This window comes from Amphiprion ocellaris, chromosome 23, assembly GCF_022539595.1.
Source record: "Amphiprion ocellaris isolate individual 3 ecotype Okinawa chromosome 23, ASM2253959v1, whole genome shotgun sequence".
NCBI lineage: Eukaryota > Metazoa > Chordata > Actinopteri > Pomacentridae > Amphiprion > Amphiprion ocellaris.
This window is the reverse complement of record NC_072788.1, coordinates 7,128,946-7,149,475: the sequence shown is the minus strand read 5'-3', so window position 1 is coordinate 7,149,475 and position 20,530 is coordinate 7,128,946. Positions and strand designations below refer to the sequence as shown.

General features: G+C 39.6%; 1 protein-coding gene and 2 non-coding genes across 4 annotated transcripts in view; 2 read left to right on the top strand and 1 right to left on the bottom strand.

Moving 5' to 3' along the window:
* Positions 1–20,530, bottom strand: part of m1ap (meiosis 1 associated protein) — a 67,457-nt gene that overhangs the window by 20,917 nt on the left and 26,010 nt on the right. The window lies entirely within an intron of this gene.
* Positions 12,590–12,661, top strand: trnaa-cgc (transfer RNA alanine (anticodon CGC)). The gene has a single exon. It is a non-coding gene; the product is annotated as a tRNA-Ala (tRNA).
* Positions 13,912–13,982, top strand: trnaa-ugc (transfer RNA alanine (anticodon UGC)). The gene has a single exon. It is a non-coding gene; the product is annotated as a tRNA-Ala (tRNA).

The following is a 20,530-nucleotide window of genomic DNA, read 5'->3' as shown; positions in this document are numbered from 1 at the left end:
TCTCATTTGTGTTGTTTGTTCATATTATTTGTCACTTTTGTTTTGTTTTGTGTCGTTTGTCTCATTTTTTTGTCATTTTGTTTTGTCGTTTTGTGTCTCATTTGTGGAATATTTTGTCTTGCTTTTTTTCTAAAATACTTTATCATTCAGTTCCAGATATCTATGACTAAATGTTTTGTGCCTTTTTGTAGATAAACTGTGATCTGTAAGTTGTAATATGTAAATGATAAACTGAGGCACAATGTTGTTGAAATTGAATTTATTTTTCTTAACAAATTTCAGTTTGTTCACGATGTTTTGTAAAAAGATAATTAATTAAATGTGAATATTTTCTGATTGTACTTTTTGCACTAAAACAAAGGAAAAATTTGGAGTTGTGGTTATTTATTGGTTATTATGTTATGATTTTACTGGTTCGGGCCCACTGGAGATCAGATTGGGATGTATGTGGCCCCTGAACTAAGATGAGTTTGACAGCCCTGCTCTGCCTCATGCTGATTAGCCTCAAGCTGTTGGTAAAAACACCAAAACTGATCCAGGAGTGAAGAAAAGAAACGATAATCTTTATTAGGAAATACGACTCCTGATGTCACCTGTAGCCACAAGGACTTCTGAAGGCCCCATGGATTTAAATGAGGAAAGCTAACTAGTGTTTCATGCCAAAGTTTCTTTTGCTCGAAAAAATAGGCTTATGCCACAACTCCTGTGTTTTCTGTTGTGCATTTCTGTTTGTCTCTTTCTCCTTTGTCTACTGTGTGTCTTTGTGCTTGTGTGTGTCGTGGGTGTGTCGCTGCCTGCTGCTTATCATCACTTAATCAACCCCAGTCGTATAGCTACCCTGGTGTTTTCATCCAGAGTATTCAGCAACCTGTGTGTGCTCGTTGACGGACTAATTACTGTGTCAGTTTCAATTGTATCTGCCTGCTGACGAACTGTGATCTCCCTCGTCAGCCTGCCTACCAGCTCAGCATCACCAGCTCACTCTCTGCCAGCATTCACCATCACCTGCTTCACCTCTCTAAGCTAGCCCATCCATCACTGTCACCCTAAATGTCATCCATCTCCTCCTAAACTGAGCTTCATGTTCTGTTTCTGGGTTCCAAACTGCTGATTTCAGTTCAGCTAAACCGGTAATATAATAATAATGTAATGAAAGCATCATTAGATATTCAACAGATAATTCCACTTTTGTAACAAACACACTCATGCATTGCACCCACATGTCAAATTTCTCTGCAGATGAAGCAATGCTGCAATCAGTCAAATGACACAAACTTCACAAAGTGTACATAAACATGAAGGAAGCGTTGATGAATGTCTGTCTGTGGAATTCCCCCCTCTGACATCCACATTTCATTTACAGAGTGACACTGACAGCACACTTGTATGTCCTCGTGTGTCAGCGTCTGTGCCAACATAATGATGAATAGCTCATTGATGTAGCTTGAGACCATGACAAATAGAACATTGATCATCTGGTTGGAAACACGAGTCCTCGACAAACCAGCGGCTGTGTGACCTAATTGCCTTCCAGCCGCTTCTGTAAAAGCCTCATAGGGTGGTAGGGACAATTAAAACAGACTGACACTTGAAAAGGACAAGAGGACGAAGGGAAAGAACTGGCCTGTTATCTGGATGTCATCTTAGAGGAGGAAGTACAAAAGGAGAGAAAAAGGGGGAGAGCGAGGACAAGATATTATTCAGAGAAGGTTGAATAATGGGATGATTCAGATTTGATGGCTCATTAGGTACGTTTCGGCATTCTGGTGTTTTTATTGTGCAAGGAGGTGTAACATGAAAAACGTTTCAACACAAACTATGTTTTTTTCTTTTCTAGATTTCAGTTTGTCCTCTGAAAATGTCATATTGGCCTCCACTAATCCCTCTGGTCAGGAGAGATGAGGTTTGTTTCCTTCGACACCCTCAACAAATCCCAAATCAAATCTCTTTTTGTTTAGCTTTTATCATTCAAGCATAAATAAATTCATAACCACATCTCCAAAGATACCATTGCGATTTCTAAATCAGTGTTGGGTGGGAAGCCAGAAAAACTACAATTTTTACCTGCTAGCTGATAAATTAATGAACAGTTATGTCAATAAGCTACCTGCTACTAATAATTGGTTCATTGGGTTCCTTGTGCAGCACATAGTGATTCAACAAATATGAACCAGCAAAAGTAAGAATCAACCATTATTACAAAGTACGAAAGTATAGTTGCTGTGGTATTGTTATCTTAAAATAATTAATCGTGGTGTACATTTGGAGGCTTTGTGTTTTCAAGCAATGACTCAGAATGGGCTAACATACAGCAGCAGAATTAATGAATTCACACACATTTGGAGTGGTTAGTGTTCAAGGTTTAAGCATAAAAGGTTTGACTGTGAGAATCTTATGCATTTTGTGAGCCGCTGTCAGCTGATCACGAAAACAGTCAGCACTCTGATAAACTACATAAAAAACTCACCTGTGGTAGAGTGATCTTACCCAGTGATGCATCTTTTCACCAACAATGTTTGGCAGTATGGATTCAGCAGCTTGTAGAGAAGACATGAGCTAACAGACAAAAGTTTCAGAACAGCTGGTGAGGAATTAACATTAACTTTCTGAATCCACACAGGGGATTCGCAGTCACTTATTAAAAATTGTCTAAAATACATCATTTAATAAGGCCAGGAACTGTAGAGGAGCTGGACTTTTCAACAGTCCTTGCAATAATTATGAATGGTGTTTGGTTTGACTCCAGCTACACTCAAACACATTTTAGTGGGCTTCAAGACCTGCCTCACTCAAGGCGGTTACACCTGGCGGCACAACCAGGTGCTAAAGTGTCTGGCGCTAGTGCTGGATGAGTGTTAACGTCCTTCCACCCATGTCGACCCGATGGCAAGAGACAAAATTTGACCCAGAGGGTGAGGATTAAACCTGTCTCGCCACCTCAAGACCAGATCCTGGGCAGTTGAGAGGAGCTTGCGATTGGAGGATGCTGGTGGACCTGGACCGAAACCTTGAGATCGCATCCACCAACCTGCGACCAGACCTGGTGCTATGGTCAGCCTCGCTTAGGCACATCCACATCATCGAGTTCACAGTGCCCTGGGAGAGCTCAGTAGAGCAGGACTATGAGCGCAAGAAGCTGAGCTATATGGAGCCTGCTGCCGATGCAAAACAGCGAGGCTGGAAGGTGAAGGTCTGAGCAGTCAAGGTAAGCTGCAGCTACTGAACATGAGTACTGCATCTACCAGTGCTGGGCTCTTTGAACTAATTTCTTTACAGCTGTTGGATTAATTTAATTTTGTGGCCACCTCTACATCCAGGCCTCTCTGGGAGATGAGAGTACGCGGGAAGGCCCACTGGCAGGAGATCAAGGACCTCTCCAGAGCCGCTGAAAAGGGAAGTCAGTGGGTGTGGAAGAAGAGCAAGGACTCCACCTGAGCCTTCAAGTGAGTAGACGGCATCTAGGGGATGAACCTGGGACACTGGGATTCACTGCTGAACCCTCTGGAGGTGTTGTGGGCCTATCAGCGAAACACTGATGAAGGAGGGCGCCCACTTGATAACCCAGAGGATGCTCTCACTCACTTGACCATCCCACAGAGTCTTAGGTGTCTCATGTATGCAAGAAGGGATATCAACCTCTAGTACTACACAACAGATCTGGTTCCGTCAGGAATAATTACTAAATATAAGCTCAAAAATATAGTATACTCTACATGTCTTGTTTAAGAAATTGCTGAAAATAACCAATTTACACCAATCAAATTCAGCAAAAGACAAAACTTTCTGAGCTCCTCAGACTAAATGAGAAGCCATTTGTGCAATCAACAAACCAACAAAAATTCAGGGACTTTTCGACTGAACTGGGTTGAACTGCAGGCTGTGTTTGCACAGAACAGACAGGAGACTAGCATTGAAGACAATTAAAAATGTCAGCATATATAGTATGTATAGTCAGCATTGTTTTCCAGTATTGGCAACACCTGTGGGCACCAGTTTTTGTTTGGTAATGTAAATAATCAAAGAAATTAAAGTCTTTCTTTTCCCGATTTTTTGTTATTTATGGCAATATAACTGTGCTACAATCCACAAATGACATTTTTGAGTTCTCTCTACTTCTAGTCATAGTTGTGTTGTTTCCATAGAGGCGCAGGAGTTTATATTGTAGTGAAAATGAGCCAACAGTGAGTAAAAATGCTGCAGGAGAAACCGGCATCCAAAAAATAAAGGTAGCTGCTAAAATTTACTTACAATGTTCCTGGTCATTTAAAGCAGAAAATCCAATGGTCATTTTGTGACTTTGTGGCCATATAGTTTGCGCCGTTTCATCATTTGTAGAAAAATATTACAAGAAAAGCGACAAGGCTTGATAAGAGATTTGAGTTTAACAAATCTGGGAGCGATACAAATAAACAAAAAAACCCTATTGGGCACCATTTGATTATCAAACAAGTTAAATACCCCTGAGAATAGGAAATGCTGTATTATTCATTTAGAAAACTCTAACTTTGGTCTCGCTTTTCAAAGCAGTTATGCTACGGTGAGCATGGCAAACAGATGGAAAGAAGCAAAGCAATGGCAAAAGATCAACTGCCTGGTTTCAAGCAGAATGTGAAAACAGACGATTTTTAGATGGAAGAGGAGGACAGAGAGACCCGGAGAGGATGACTTCTTTGAAGCACTTGAAAAAGACAAGAGGACAGAGCGTAAGAAGTGCTCTGCAGATTCATGGAGGCACATAAGAGAGGAAAGGGTTGCAGAGAAGGGAAGCAGAAAAGATGATGAAAAATAGCAGCCACCTGATTTCCTCGGAAGTACGCTGTTTTTAGGAGCAAACTCTGCCAACAGCTAATCACAACTGTTTTGAATAAAACAATCATAGCTCTAAAATGTTGCAGGAAATAAACAAAATCGCTCCCACTGCAACTCCCACACACTTCAATCCTTGAACTAAAAAGGACAATATATATGGAATAAGACAGGGAGGGAGGATGATGGGTGTAATAGAGGGAGCAGAGAAGAGATGAGAGCAGATGAGAGATTGCAGAGGTGATAGCAAATAACAAACCTCTCATAAGAGAAGGGAAGAGGCAGGAAGTGGCCTGAAAGCCGAAATGAGCGAGATAAAAATCTAACGTCTATGCTCAGAAAAAAGTGAGACACTAAAAGAGAAAGAGCAGAAGGAGCAGCAATTTTGTCCTCTTACCAACAGGTGGTTGGAGTGAATGCCAAAGAGGAGAAATGAGCTAAAATAGGTGGTATAGAAAGTAAGTCTGTGAGAAATGGGAGCAAGAAGAAGGAGCGTGTCATTACAGAAGTGATATAAAAAAAAATGTACAAAGTGATACCTGTAAGGCAGACACAGTGTGGGAGATTAACTGATGCTTTTATGATACTATTCACAAGTTTGGGCTAATGTTGGTGCTCGTGAAGACTAACCGGAGGCAAGTAAAACATAAATTAGAAAGCTTAATTACTGTGTTGTGGAGATAAGACAGTCCTAGCGGGTTGTCTGTGGTTGAGTGTTTACATGTATTAAATCACATATATAGGGAAGTTCTTCATTCTGCAAACCCTGGAGCACCTCAGCACGGTGGATGTTAAAAAAAAAAAAGTCTTGACTTTGCCTTCAATTTTCCACCGCGGTACTCTCACAATACTTCTGGCTTTCTAATATAGTAATGCACTTTTCCAACCCTGCTGGTGCTGAAGGCGGTGCTGGGATATAATTGACGGAGGCAGACGGAGGTAGGCAGGCAGAGAGCGGAGAGGAGAGGGTGTAACAGCACTCTCTGGGTGTTTAATAGCTGTGAATCATTCTTAGTTTTACTCCTATCTCTGCTTACTCTCTTGGCATTCCCTCCGTCAACCATGTATTGTTTCGTGCACAGTAATAAGAGAGCCAGAGCCAAAGAGAGGTAACTAAAAGTGATTTTTTTGGCTGCCAAAATCTGCAAACTCTAACTGCGGGGAACACGTCTGACACTACACCCTTCGTGTTTATATCATATCTGTCTGGCAGCGCTGTAGATTTGAGACTGTTATCGCTTTTGATAAACAAGGATGAGGAGACATTTATATGGATTTAGACTCACAAACAAACAGGTGTTGGGAAGGGTTAGGTGAAGAAAACTGTGTGTTTTAATGTGTGCCACCAGCCAGTCTCAGTGTGGGATTAATAGGGTCCATATCCTGGTGTGAATAGTGATGCCAGCCTCTACGACCGCCTGCTGCTCGGCTAATGCAGAGGTGTGAACAGCCTGACCTTGGTACCGAGTGTGGCAGAATGAAAAATGTGCATTCAGATTTTCACTCAACAAATAATTCAAACAATGGCAAAAAAAACCCCAACTTGTCTGTCTGTCCTCACATTCATTTTAAGCCAGAATGATCTAAGTGTGTGTTTGGAAGTAGCTGCAGTTATTGTGTGTGTATATATTACGAGGTCTGGGTGGGGTTTCCTTCTGAGCACCTTTCAGCCACCGCATACTAAAGCAAACTAGCTGACTGTGATGGAAAGTCGACTGGATGAGAGAGACGGAGAGAAAAAGGGGCAGAAAACAACCCCGAGTTGAATGACTGCAGGTGTGCAGCTGTAATGTAGCTGAGAAGGAAAAGTCTGGCGGAAAGTTGTTTCTACACAGAACCAATTACAGAAAAATGTAGGAATGGTGTTTATTAACATCCCACAGGAGTTAAAGTTCACACCGAAGTTAGCCGCACAAGGTTCATGCACTGAACATTTCAGAAATACCATTCATTTTTCCATTTTCAAGAACTTTCAACACAGAAATGAATCAAATCCAGACAAGATGCAGCAGGATGGTATCAGTGCAACAAATAAATCACATCACATTAAAACCCTCCTGTTGTCCTCATTTACAGGCACCAAAAAATATTGTTTCCTTGTCTGAAAAAAATCCAAAAATTCTGCAAAAAAATTCCCCAAATTTCTGACAATTTGCAAAACCTTCAGGAAGAAAATTCCAATAATTCCTTACAAGTTTCCCTTAAAAGTGTTATTTAAAAAAAATCCCCCAAATTTGGCACAAAAATTCTTGTAAATATTTTCAAAAAAAATAGTAAAAATCTTCCAAAAAAATCCTAAAATATCTGAAGTGATTACATATATATCAGTAAAACTTCTAATATTTTCTTTAAGAACAATACCAAAATAAAAACTCACATCTACACCAGTCAGTGGAAGCCATATTTGGAATCAGAACAGCCACAAAGTGATAAGCTTGTAGCTACGACATTTCAACTTTGGAATACATTTGCATACAGTAGAAGGACTGCAGATTTTGGCCGTTGTCATTTACACAGAAAGCACATTAGAAAGGGAACTTTAAACGCAGAATGAAAGCACTTCACCTTGTAAAGAGCAGCTTGACAACTTGACAGTAGACTTCTATTTAAATTGATAAAATACACATTTTTTGTCCATCAGTCTGCACTCAATAACCCACTAATATCAAAGTAAAAGTTAGTTAAAAATCAGAAAATGAAAGCTCTCATTTACAGAAGTACTCAGACCCCTCAGAGAGAAGTCCTTTTGGCTGCAGTTAAAGCTTGGAGTCTTATTTTCTTCTCTTTAAATGGATCTTATTTGACGTTTAGAGACCATGTACAATATTAAACTGACATGTTATCATTTGATCCACTGCTCCAGAGTTAGCCTAGAAACTGATTTTCATCTGCACTTCCCTGGCAAACCCTCAGCAATCAAACCTAAAGGACTAAAATTTGATTAAACTGATACATATTTCCATCAGAACAGTTAAACTAGCAGTAAAGTAATATCAGGTGCCAAAATAAACGCTGTCTCAGAGTTCTTTAAAAGTTGTTTGGCAAACTGTAAGCAGGCTGTCATAAGTCTTATAGTCAGAGTGGCTGCAGATAGCTGCTATATTGATGATGGTCTCGTAACAGGTTTTTCCATCACTGTAGAGGAATTCTGAAGCTTAGTGAACACTGGATCTGTGTTCAACTTCCTGACTAAAGCTACTTGATGGTTCCTCAGTTTTTCTGAATGGCCAACTCACCATTATTAAAGCCATTGTGCTAATGGGAACACTCAAAGCTTTAGAAATGATTTTGATCTATATCTCACCACAGTTTAATCATGGAGGTATACAGAGAGTTCCTTGGACTTCATGGTTTGGTTTTTGTCCTGACGTCCTGTGTGAACTGTGGGGCCTTAGATGGCTAAGGTTTGTGCATTTCTAAGTCAAGTCAAGAAGATGTGCATGACCACAATTTGAAGTCATAACAACAATTTTAACAACATTTTTAAAGGTTAAAACTGTTATTTTTCCACTAAAATATGGAATGAAGCACGTTTTTTAACCCTAAAATCAACAATATCAATGCATTTTTTTACCATAAATGTAAAAAAGTTTAACCGTGATTTTACAGTAGCGTTCTGCTACTGTAAAATCACGGTTAAACATTTTTTACAGTGTACATGTTAATTGTCTTGAGATGAACAGAACAGTTTGTCCCATTCAACCCTTGCAGAAGAAGGTGGTGCAAACAAGGAAGTAGGGATTGAAACATGACATTTCTGTCAGTTTTATGCAGCTGCTTTTATACAGATGTATGGAAATGATTGTGAGAATTATGCAGAATGAGCACAGTCAGCTCAGATGATTGCTGTGACAGGTCCACTCATAGCTCCCTGGGATAGGCTCATGATGGAGGGATGTTATCACCCGCTGCCCAGACGACCACACTTAATACAACAGCATTTCCAAGCATTCAGTCTGCCAAGGCATTGTTAGAAAAACTCAAGGGCTTCTGCTCTGTTAGTCTTAACTCCTCGTGGAGAGGAGGCCGACTGAGAAGAGCAGTTGCCTCCGGGGATCGATGAAGTTTCACATTATTATTGTAATGTAATACAAGAAATGTAACTCATTGCGAGGCCCCCCCGGGATGAAAACTTGGCTTACGCTTTTATAATTCTTGGCTGTGGGCCAGTGGATTATAATCCTCCTCTGAGGGACCAAAATTTTCACAGTCGTTGTTGCGGCTCAAAGTGGATTTGTGGGCTGTGTGTGCTGATCCAAGTGCAACTGTGTGGGGTGTGGAAATGGCTTAAGTGTTCCGAGGGAGGCAAATAAGGAGAAAGAAAACACTTCTAAACAAAAAAGAGCATTGCTTATTCAAGGTGGCAGTCGCTAAGATAAAAAGACGTACAGTACATACTCCAGGCAGTGTAACAGTTAATATGATTACACAATACAGGACACCCACAGTCTTGGCAACATGTGTTTAGTTGTGACCTGATGTAGAATGTACAGTCAGAGAACAAGCTCCCGTTCAGATGTTACTTAGTTGTGTTTACTGAATCATATAAGATTATTAATGGCAAACTGATTTAAAAAAAAAAAAACCTTTCAGCCTGCCTTTATCTAGCTACATGAACTCTAGTTTTCATCTAATCAAACGTACTTTTTGAAAATCACAGCCGGTTAAGGCAGAGGAATACAATTAATCTAGGTTAATACATCATAAATCTATGGTAAGACAAGAGAGATAAAGCGAGAGGAAGATGAAAGGAAAAAGGAAATGAGATACTTCACAGAAAGTCTATAAAGTACGAGGGAGGAGAGACAGACTCGTTTTTCCTTTCTCCTCCTAAAAAGAGATATACGACAGAGAAAAAGGAAAAAGGAGGCGGCGGAGGAGGAGAAAGTAATTAGGTAGCTGGAAAGACAAGAGAAGGAAACGGGAGAAAGTCCTGTCATCTTTCTGTTACGCTTTGATGGAGCGAGGCAGATCCTGTGAAGCGTGATATGATTAAAAGAAAAGTGAAAATTAGAAGGGAAAATTCCGTTTAGAAGGACCACACACACACACACACACACACACACACATATATATTTCTACATGTGTAGTCATATAGTCATGAGTCACTCACTTAAAGACACATTTGTGCTCCTCTGGCACTGAGGAAACATTCAAGAGCACAAGTGTACACAATGATTCACAACCCAACATAAAAATAAAATGGCAAGAGCGCAACTTGCAAAAAACTGCGACGCCACACTCGCGCTGAACTACACACAGTATTCTGTGTTCTTTCAGTCTTTACCACAACAACTGTCATCTGTCCCCTTGTAAAAGCTACTTATCGCTTCCACAAACTGGACAGACAGACAGCGAAAGAAAACAAAAATCTGGAGGGCAGAACACTGAGCGAGCGCCGCGGCTTGAAAAGACTGAGAAACAGAAGAAAAGGAAGAGAGTGAGCGATGGAAAGGAAAGAGAGGATTAAGGGAGATATAATGGGCTATAATCCCTTTCTATTGAGAGACGAATCCCAGAATCGCTGATGGGGTGTCAGTTTGAAAGAGCTGTTTGTTCAGGCTATGAGTCTGCTTTTACACGGCTTCTACGTTTAGCTCCGAGGACTTAGGTAAAAACAGCACACAAATGGACTATTTTTTACCTGAAATGTTAGTTTTATGAATTGAAATGTCGAATGACTGTGCGGGAATTTAACACGCATGTACAAAATATGAATACATGGCATGTCACACTAAAACTTAGCAGGAATATACCAGCAGACAACTATGTGCTGGATGAAATGAAGTGTATGTGAGTCCCTCCTTTTGGAGTTTTTGATGTTATATGCAGGGGTGTCAAACTGGGCTGAATGTCAAACTAAAATGACTTTGACACCCCTGCTATATGTAAGTAAATGTATGTTGACCTAATTTATGTGCTTTCATTTAATTTCACTTCAATGTGAGAGTCATTTCTGCTGCTTTGCTTCTTCACTTGTGTCGAATTGCTCCATTCTTTTTCTTTCTATTTCCACATACAAGCCAGCTCCTTTGGAAACAGACAGTGGGTCTTACAGTGTAAGTATTTTTACAATGCTAGCGTGGGCTAATGGTTGTGTCTGGAATATTTTTGCTTGGATCTTGGGTACATAACCTTTCTGGTTCTAAATGAAAGTGAAGGCAGGTGGGAGGAGTGGGAGACGTGCCTAAGATGCTTGATATCTATTCAGTGGTTGTGAATGTTGCACCGTTAATGATGGAATTAAAGTCATTTTAAACACCTGTAACACAAGTTTATTATTTTCTTCCTGATCAGTCACACTCCCACACCGTCAGTGTAAAATGCCTGATAATTCTGTGGCAAATTGTCAAGGTGAAACAACCTCCAGCCATGTAATACTTTAATTAAATCTTTTTAATCGGTGCATCTCAAGACGTAGAGTGCAGACGACGAAAAATATGTGTGAGTTTGAATTTTTGTTCATTAAGCAAATGTGCACAGCAGATTTCCGTCTTTGAAGTGAAACAATTCCCACTTGTGTGATCTTGTAAAAATGTAATAATTGGGGCTATTCTGGTAAGTTTGTTAGAATTAAAACAATAATTTGAATCATGGACTTCAATTATGTTATATATTTAAGAACATTTTAATCATGATTAAGAACCCTTTAATAATTTCCAAGCTGATGAATATCTAATGAGTAAATAGCGGCAGATTTAGCTGCTTGACTTGTACAAACATTAATAACAAACACCTAATATTTGCTAATGTTATCAGTCTCTCAATGTTATCTGGCATTACTGAAAGTCATCTACAAATTACACTGAGAATTCGACATGAAACGGCAACACACCACCTGAGACAAAGACAAACATGTAGGTTCTCCAACATTTATAAAAAGGTAACACAGGGGATGTGGGTGTAATGTTCACAATATTTTTAGACAAATATCTTTCATGTTGCTATCAGCATGAATGTTCCAAGATCAATGACAGCATTCCATTTAAATCATCCTCTGAATGTTTGATAAACAAATGTGACTGTTATCTGTGTTGTTCCAGACAGTAAACAGCATCAGTGAACAGACAAGAGAATCATATTCTGAATGAATTACTGCTCTACAGTAGCTAATGCTAATGCTAATGCTAGATGACAGAGAGTGGGTCTGGTTAAACAGAGTTGTGAAGTGATAACATTTGCTGGATTTACTGAGGAGAGTCCGTCTGTGTGGGCACGGATAAGTAAACAGTGCTTTTTCTGTTACAGTGTGTTTTCATGTCGAAAATTACATTAGAATTTGACTGTCATCTACAAATCCAAGCAATTAGAAATATCTCTCTAGTTGTATTTGTCATTGCAAGGAGGAACAGATACAACTGTGCAGTGAAAATACTCAAAAGTGGGTCTGTAAATGTTTTTATAGTCATCATGTGCTTGTTCTGACAGTAAGAAGGGGTCCTTTGATAAAATTCTCCCATCAAAGGAGTCAGAGAGTTGAAAAACTTCGAGAACGCCTGATGTATGCTGACATTATGACTACACTACACTTTTAAAAAATGTGAGTTTGGGTCGAATGTAGCTTTTCAAAACTGTTTTCAAAAGTAAATTAGAAACAAAGCTGAGCATGTGTACAGCCACATACCGAACATTTATTCATTAATCTGACATTTTCATGGTTTCAAGCTGACATGTAATGTGCAATTTTTGGAAACCAGGGCATGTTGAGACCTGTGAAGAGATGTTAAGTGTAAAAGAACATATATTTCAGACAATTTAGAGCTATAACATCTGAACACCTACAGGGGATGTAGCTCAGTGGTAGAGCGCGTGCTTCGCATGTATGAGGTCCTGGGTTCAATCCCCAGCATCTCCAACTTTAACTGTAACTTCACACATGTTTAGCATTTGCTGGCTGAGAATAATAAGAGTTTGTATTAAAGATACACTACAGCATATGACAATGTGGTTCAATAACATTCCTGTGTCTAACAAAGTCCCATGCTGATTGTAGCGCATTCATGAACCTCTTGGAAGCGAAAACTCTCCAAGGAGCCTGGCTGTGTTTATGTGTATGAAGAAGTAACGCTCACCTCCAAGCTGAACTAGAGAAGCAATACAGGAGGTTATTGATGTGAGACGGATGGGTGGATGAATGCAGGAGAGATAAATGACGGGATAATGCACAACCTCCACAATCTATAAAAAACACTCTGTGGCTGGTGTTTCAATAGAATAAAGGCTGTCAGTGGAAACCTGGATTTAGGGGTAAATATATGTGGATGAAATGACTGTTTTGTCCCTTTGAGACACGTTTGCAAACTTTGTGGTGAAGTGAAATAAATGCCTTGACAAAGCTGAGGAGTGATGTGAAAAAAACAGTGCGAATGAGTATTTGTCAAAATGTGATGATAAGGAAGCAGATTTTGTCAGTCATTTGAAAAGGAATTACAGGGAGGCTGGAGAAGCGAACATCACGTGGATTTTCATAATACTACAAGTTATGTTGCAAATTCTGACTCACAAAATACACAAGCACACTCATTTGCATACCAATTTAAATAATATGAAGACAACAAATGACAGTCAACCCAGATGCACAAAAAATGAGTGCACAGTCACATTTACTAAACAGATACAGAACTAGGTTTTCGTGCGTGGGGAAACTTGCCAATACATACACTGTTGAGTACTACTATTAAGAGCAAATACTCTTTAAGGCGAGATGCTGGTTAACATAGTTAGTGTGGTGATAAAAGTGGAAGTTGTGACTACAGACAATACAAAAGTGCAGTTAAAGGTAACACATACAGTAGCTAGCAACATCAGTGTGAGGTATGTTCCAGCTGTGGGAGCCAATTCAAAAATGTGTATCGGAGGAGAAGGTGGAATGTTTCTATCAGTGCTGTTATCTGTTACTGTTCAGTATTTTTCCACACTTCATGTTCTCTGAAAGCACACTAGCTCTCACTGCTGCCAACTTGGAGGTCCACTAGTGAACACAGACGAGTGTGCAGGAAAACTGGAAAAAACTTCACTGCAAAAGTGCTGTTGGAGTGTCCACTGAAAACTGAAAAACAGCTCATGAAATGCTTCTGTCAGTTGGAGCCATACAGCTCAGTATGAGGGGATGTAGCTCAGTGGTAGAGCGCTTGCTTTGCATGTAAGAGGTCCTGGCATCAATCCCAGCATCTCCATGTTTGACTAATTATATTATCTCTTTAATATGTTGTGGATAAAGAAATAAAAGCTGATGTGGAAGATATATGGCACAAAGGGATGAAGTGGCAGAGTACATGTATGCTGTCCCCGCTCAATCTCCAGTGTCAGAAATAGTTAACAAATCGAGCTAGAACAGTGACTGAGCATGCATGATGGCAGCCATTCATCAGAGGTTGATGCCAAATCTGAATTTTCCAATCATGTTTGGTCATTCACTAGGACAATTTCAATATTCATCCCCACCAGGCCTTTATTTCTTTTGACTTTAAGGCAGCGAACATGGTGAGCTACATCTGAACAGTCGTTACAGTGGTGCCTTGTCTATCGGGGGGGGGGGGGGGGGGGGGGGGGGGGGGGGGGGGTGTTAGGTTCCAGAACCCCTGAGATAGCTGAAAATCCGCGAAGTAGCAACCTTCTATTTATTTTATTATTTATATATATTTTAAGGTAGTAAGCCTCTCCTTCTGGCACTTGGGTTTGGTGCCAGAAGCTTTAGAAGATGCAGACCGTTTGATTGACATTGTAGGGCTTAGAATACAGGGTGTTCCATAAAGTCTCTTTACAATTTTACGAATTCATTACAAAGGCAGTTAATAAGATATCTTAACCAGATTTGTTTTATTGTCATCAGTGTTTATTAAAGTTTGTAATCACACTGAAATTGTGTGTTTCAGGTATCCTGTTGGTGAAAGAGGCAATGTTAAATCAAACCCTAAAAAATGGCTACTCCTCAGACTGGTGGATTGGAAGAAATGGGCCAATTCCTCAGCGAGATATCACTCCCTTGGACTTCTTTCTATGGAGTTATGTTGAAGATATCGAACAAAGATACGGGGCATTACTGACTTGAAGCAAAAGATTTTTGATGCCATTGCCACCATTGATGAGCCTATGCTACAGCGAACATGGCAAGAAATTGAGTACCGTCTTGATGTGCTTCGTGCAACTAATGGTGCCCATATAGAGGTGTATTAAATGATGTAGAAAAAACTTTGACAACCACTGATTACAATAAAACAAATCCGCTTGAGATATCTTATCAACTGCCTTTGTAATGAATTCTTAAAATTGTAAAGAGACTTTATGGACACTCTGTAGATTAAACTTCTTACAAAAATTTCACAAAAACACAACACCGCAGAGCAACACTATGCGCAGCGATCAGACGTCTATGTGAAATGGAAAAGGTGAGATGCTTAACGCTGTTATACTCAGGGGAGATGGAGGAGGCTGATGCTACGGTCGCTGAGCCAATCAGAGCCCAGCGCTGTACGCTACGCATTTTATTTCAATTAAACATTCTTTTAATATGTTTTAATTATTATTTTTAATACATTTTTATATTGCTTTCAAATTTTTAGGCTAGAAAATGCTTATTTTACCCCTAAAATAATTGAAATAATGTAGCTATCGCAGAGCCGGTACTATGACTGAACTGTGGTGCTGCAATGCACCATGGGGGTTTAAATTTCATTATTGTGGTTTATATTAGTGTTACAGTGTTATTAGTGTTTGTGTTTTATTGTGTTTTTGTGGTTCAGCCAGCCTAGTTAGTTTGGTTAAGTGTTATGTTGTCAGGACCGTGAGTGTGAAGTGTGTTTGATGACTTCCTGCCACATTTTATATAGCGTTACTTTCTATGTGTGTCAAAATAAAAGCATCTGCCAGTTGTGAGTGCATAAAAGGCAGACATCCTTTGTCCAGTGTCGTTTCTTAACGCAGCTCGCCACAATAATAAATACATAAAAATACCTATAAACCGCATAATCCCTAGATATAGCGAAAAATCCGCGACACAGTGAGACCGCGAAAAGTGAACCGTGATATGGCGAGAGACCACTGTACTGAAATTAAAACTTTTCTGGACACTTTATGGCGGACTCCAGTAACACAATTGCCCCGTTGATATGCACTTCATTGGTTGTAGCTGGTGATGGTACTTCTTTTTATGCTAACCTTCCACAACACACACACCCCTGAAAGGCAAACGCTCGGTCGATAACAAGACTATCCCTCCACCTCAGGTTTCTCTCATCAATTAACCACAAATCAGGAATCTTCTACCGATACTTCAAAGCATCGACTTTCAGGCGGCAGCTCCAGTAGGTACTGTATGTTGCTTTCAGTTGCAGCATTAAAAGATGCAAGTCTTTTTAAGAACATCAATACACTCTCACCAGCTAGAGTTAGCAAAAAAACTTTCCCCACTAAGTTATCTGTTGATGTAATTTTAACTGAGAGACACTGAGGTCCAAGAGACCAACACCAGCAGAAAATGCACTTTTCTGAATCACTGCCTGCGACAGTTACCACCATCATTAATAAAATACCAAATGGTGACATTTTCTGTGGGGGAACGGAGTCACATTGCAATACAGGCCTTCAAAAACACGAGACATGAAGTCATCAAGCTGCAAGTAGCCACCTTATCACATGAAGATACTTCATATCGGGAAAAAAAAGCCCTAGAAGTAAAGTACAAATGGTTCGTGAGGTGTGGATGTGAGTTTTTGAAAGAAAAGCATGTCAGTGAAAACGTCTATTTCTGAGTGAAGTCATTCATATGCAAACTCCCGCTGCGATTCGCTCACATTCACACCATTTATAGACTCAGATATCTGCAGTTTCCAGCTAGGCTACATTCTTTTTAGTAACAGTGTCTTTCTGCTTCACAAGAAAGACTCTGAAATACTGTAAAGAACTCGTTGTGCGTCTCACGACAAACCTACATTACATAACAGACCCAGTATAAGACTGTTACAGTTCGGTAAAGCGGAATATCAGAAAAGGGAAGCAAACTACTTTTCACAAAGAAGTCAGACTGCTATAGTCCCTCGGAGTGTTTGGTTAAGTATTGTTTTCAGTTGAATCTGCACACAGAAAACACATGCAAGTCGATGCGTAAGTGCAATGATGCATATAAGCTTTTTTTGAAATACAAGCATAAAGGATAACTACACTGTAAAAAAAATTTGTATATTTTATGGTGAAAAACTGTCAAACCGTGATGGTAAAAATCTGTAAACTCTAAAACAGTTTGATGCAGTTTATATAACAACGAATAACCGTAAAAAACTATACTGTTCAGTTCCAGATACCTGTGACTAAATGTTTTGTGCCTTTTTGTAGATAAATTGTGATCTGTAGGTTGTAATTTGTAAATGATAAATTGAGGCATAATGTTGTTTAAATTGAATTTATTTTTCTTAACAAATTTCAGTTTGCTCATAATGTTTTGTAAAAAGCTAATTCATTGAATGTCAACATTGTATGTACTTTTTTGTACTAAAACAAAGTAAAAATGTGGAGTTGTGGTTATTTATAGGTTATTATACTGTTATTTTACTAGTCTGGCCCACCTGAGATCAAATTGGGCTGAATGTAGCCCCTGAACTAGAATGAGTTGCACACCCCTGCAATAGATCGTGTCAGAAGAGACCTGAAAATGGCCGTGCACTGACACTCCCCAGCACCCAATGAGCAACAACCTAGCCCTTTAAAATAAACAATTCTGGAAATGTTAAAGTGTCTGAAAAAGTTCCGTATACACTGTAAACAAACTGAGATACATTATACACAATCTGTCCGCACAATTGAAGACAAAACCCAAAGGTTAATGAAAGATGAGTCTATTTTCTCATATGGGAGCTTATCTCAAATGGATTTGTTATCTCCTGACAGCGGAAATGAAGATTTATGAAAGTGTGATAACATCCACTCCACCGGCCAAACAGATAAGGATTTCAGTGTTTTTACAGATAGTATATCAGCACGTAAATCTAAAATGAAACACTCCGAACATCATTTGTACATTTATCAGTTAAGACATCATTTCAGCTCTCCTCCCTTTGTAGTTACAGTAAAAGGCAATTTAGTCTTTTGCACTGTAAATCCACTGTGACAGTCTTTTGCTATAAACAACAGAACAATCTGCTTGTTTTCATTGCTACTATGTGGCTCATTCAGTGTCTTCTCCATCTACTTTTCTCACCTGTTTGCTGCTCTTCCAAAACAGAAGCTTTTCTGCCAGATCCATAAAAATTGATTTACAATCAACTACAAACACTTCTTTTAAACAAGTCTTTTTCTTTTAAGATACAAAATCCATCTTCAGAGTAGATATTTCTTAATTAGTTGCACTGAGCTGTAATTAGAAAATCATTTATCTGAACTCCGAGTAACATCCAATAGTTCTTTTTTTGTTGGTTCTTTTCACAGCAAAATCAATACTATCGTGCTCTACTGTCTCAAGTGTATCTTTTAGTCATATTCACTAGCGCAGAGCCCTGCTGAGCATTTGCTGAATAAAAATAAACAAGGATCAATCATGTCTGACTGAGTATGTGAAGAATTTGGCTTGCTGCCCAGCTCTATATTCTTGGTATTCTAAGTATTGTTAGTTTTTGTTTAAAAAAATAACCATCTACCCCTCTGTTGGGTGTTCAGTTCAGGCCAGCTTCAGTCGTTGCCGACTATGCGGAAGAAGATCAGCTAGGTTTTATAGACGGTGGCAGACAGTCGTCTCCACCGTCTCTTTGCCATTTTTGACTCTCTTGTGTAGTTTGGAGCGCCAAACTGCTCGGTCAGTGCAGGAGGATGTCCATGTTGAAGTCTTTAACCCTCGAGTCGTCCTGCAGGTCAAAATTGACCCGGTTTAAAGCTTGAAAATGTGGGAAAAAATATATATTTTCACAGTGAAACTTCTGATGTCCACATTTTCAACATTTTTGGGAAATCTTTGAACATTTTTTGGTGGAAACAAAGAAATGTTGAAAATGCAGAGCTTGACCTTTTTTCAGACAAGGAAACAATATTTTTTGGTGGCCATAAATGAAGACAACAGGAGGGTTAAGGTCCCTCTTCAGAGCATCCCTGTACCTGAGACAAGGTCTGCCAACGGGCCTCGCACCCTCTTTCCGAACACTGTGAACAATCTGTCTACATTCTCTGTATGTGCCCAGACCACTGCAGACGGTTGAATTTCAGTTGTGATGACAAGGGATGGGAATTGGTGATATCAAATAAAGTCTCATTTGTCATTTTGTCTTTCCATGTCACACTAAGGATAGCTCTCAGATTCCTTGTGTGAAAGGCATTCAGTCGGTCTTCTTGACGTCGGTATGTGGTCCATGTTGCAGATCCGTACATCAGTACACTCATGACACATGCTTCATAGACTCACTTGAGTTTCTAACATACTCGCAGTTCTGCCCAGTCTTGCTGAGAGTTCTCTATCTAGGCAGAGGTTAGAGGTCATGACAGAACCAAGATATGTGAAGGCATTCACATTTTGGAGGCCGTTTCTTAGAGCGTATGAGGTACTTGGGTTCATTCCCCAGCATCTCCATCTCAGCAGAAAACAACACTGTAATACGTAATAGTACAAGCAAATATGATGTTATTCCTGTGAAAATGGAGTTCTGGATGTAATTATGAGGATTGTTGCTATGGGATAGACAAGCCGTACTATTTCATAAAGTTTATTTAAGGGTTGCAGGATATAGTTAAAAAAAACACCACATTTTACCCAATAATGAGAAAACTAAACTGCTGCTATTACAATTTGGAGGATCAACTTCATAATAAAAGCGAAGGAGACCAAATTGTCTTCCAGTTTGCCCTCTGTGTTGTCATATTATTTGGATTAAAAGAGTTTCAAAATAAGAGAGGAATATGCAGCTCAGGTGACAGCAGGCCAGATGTCCACAGGAGACAGTCTGACGGTAGTAATTTATCACTGTCTGTCTGTCACAGTAGGTGTCCTCCAGTGTTGACGATGACTTTGCAAAAAACAACAAACTCCCAAAACGGCTGCTACTTTTTTTTTTAGAACTCATGATTCCGTCTCGATCGAATCAAGGCTCGCAGAAAAAGCTGCATTGCGGTGCATGTTTAGAAAATAGCACCAAATGTTAAAGCTTGAACGGAAACTGTTGATTTCGCTGGTCTGTGTGCAACAGATTGAACACGCACGTGCACGCTCCCTTTGTAATGAACGTGCAACAGCAGCAGCAGCAGATGGAGGGACTTGGAGAGCTGGAGAAGAGTTCATATTTCTCTAGTCTGGAGGGAGGAAAGTATTAAACTGCTGAAGCTGGCAGGAAGGTCTTTTGGCAGGCAGAATTTGTGGTACATTCAGTTCATTCATTCTATTATCTGCTCTGTACCTTCAGCTACGCCAGACAGTGTGATCTCTTTAAATAATTACTATTTAAAATATCAGGAACATGTACATTTATTAGCTTTCATTGAAGAGCCACGATGCATTTGTTTGGAAATGGCCTCCTAACTCTTACTTCTTGGAATGATTTAACCGCGAGAATTACTAGGAAGGGAATTGATATTTCTCTTGATCTACTCCCTGAAAAGTGAGAAAAATCAACATGTGGGAAAGAAAAGCAACACATTCCTCTGTATGTGGACAAAAGAAGTTGAAATGGAACAGTAAAAAGGCATATTAACGTGGAATGCTTTACATTCAGGAGGTGTTGGGCTCCATCACCAGCATCTTCAATAATTGCTA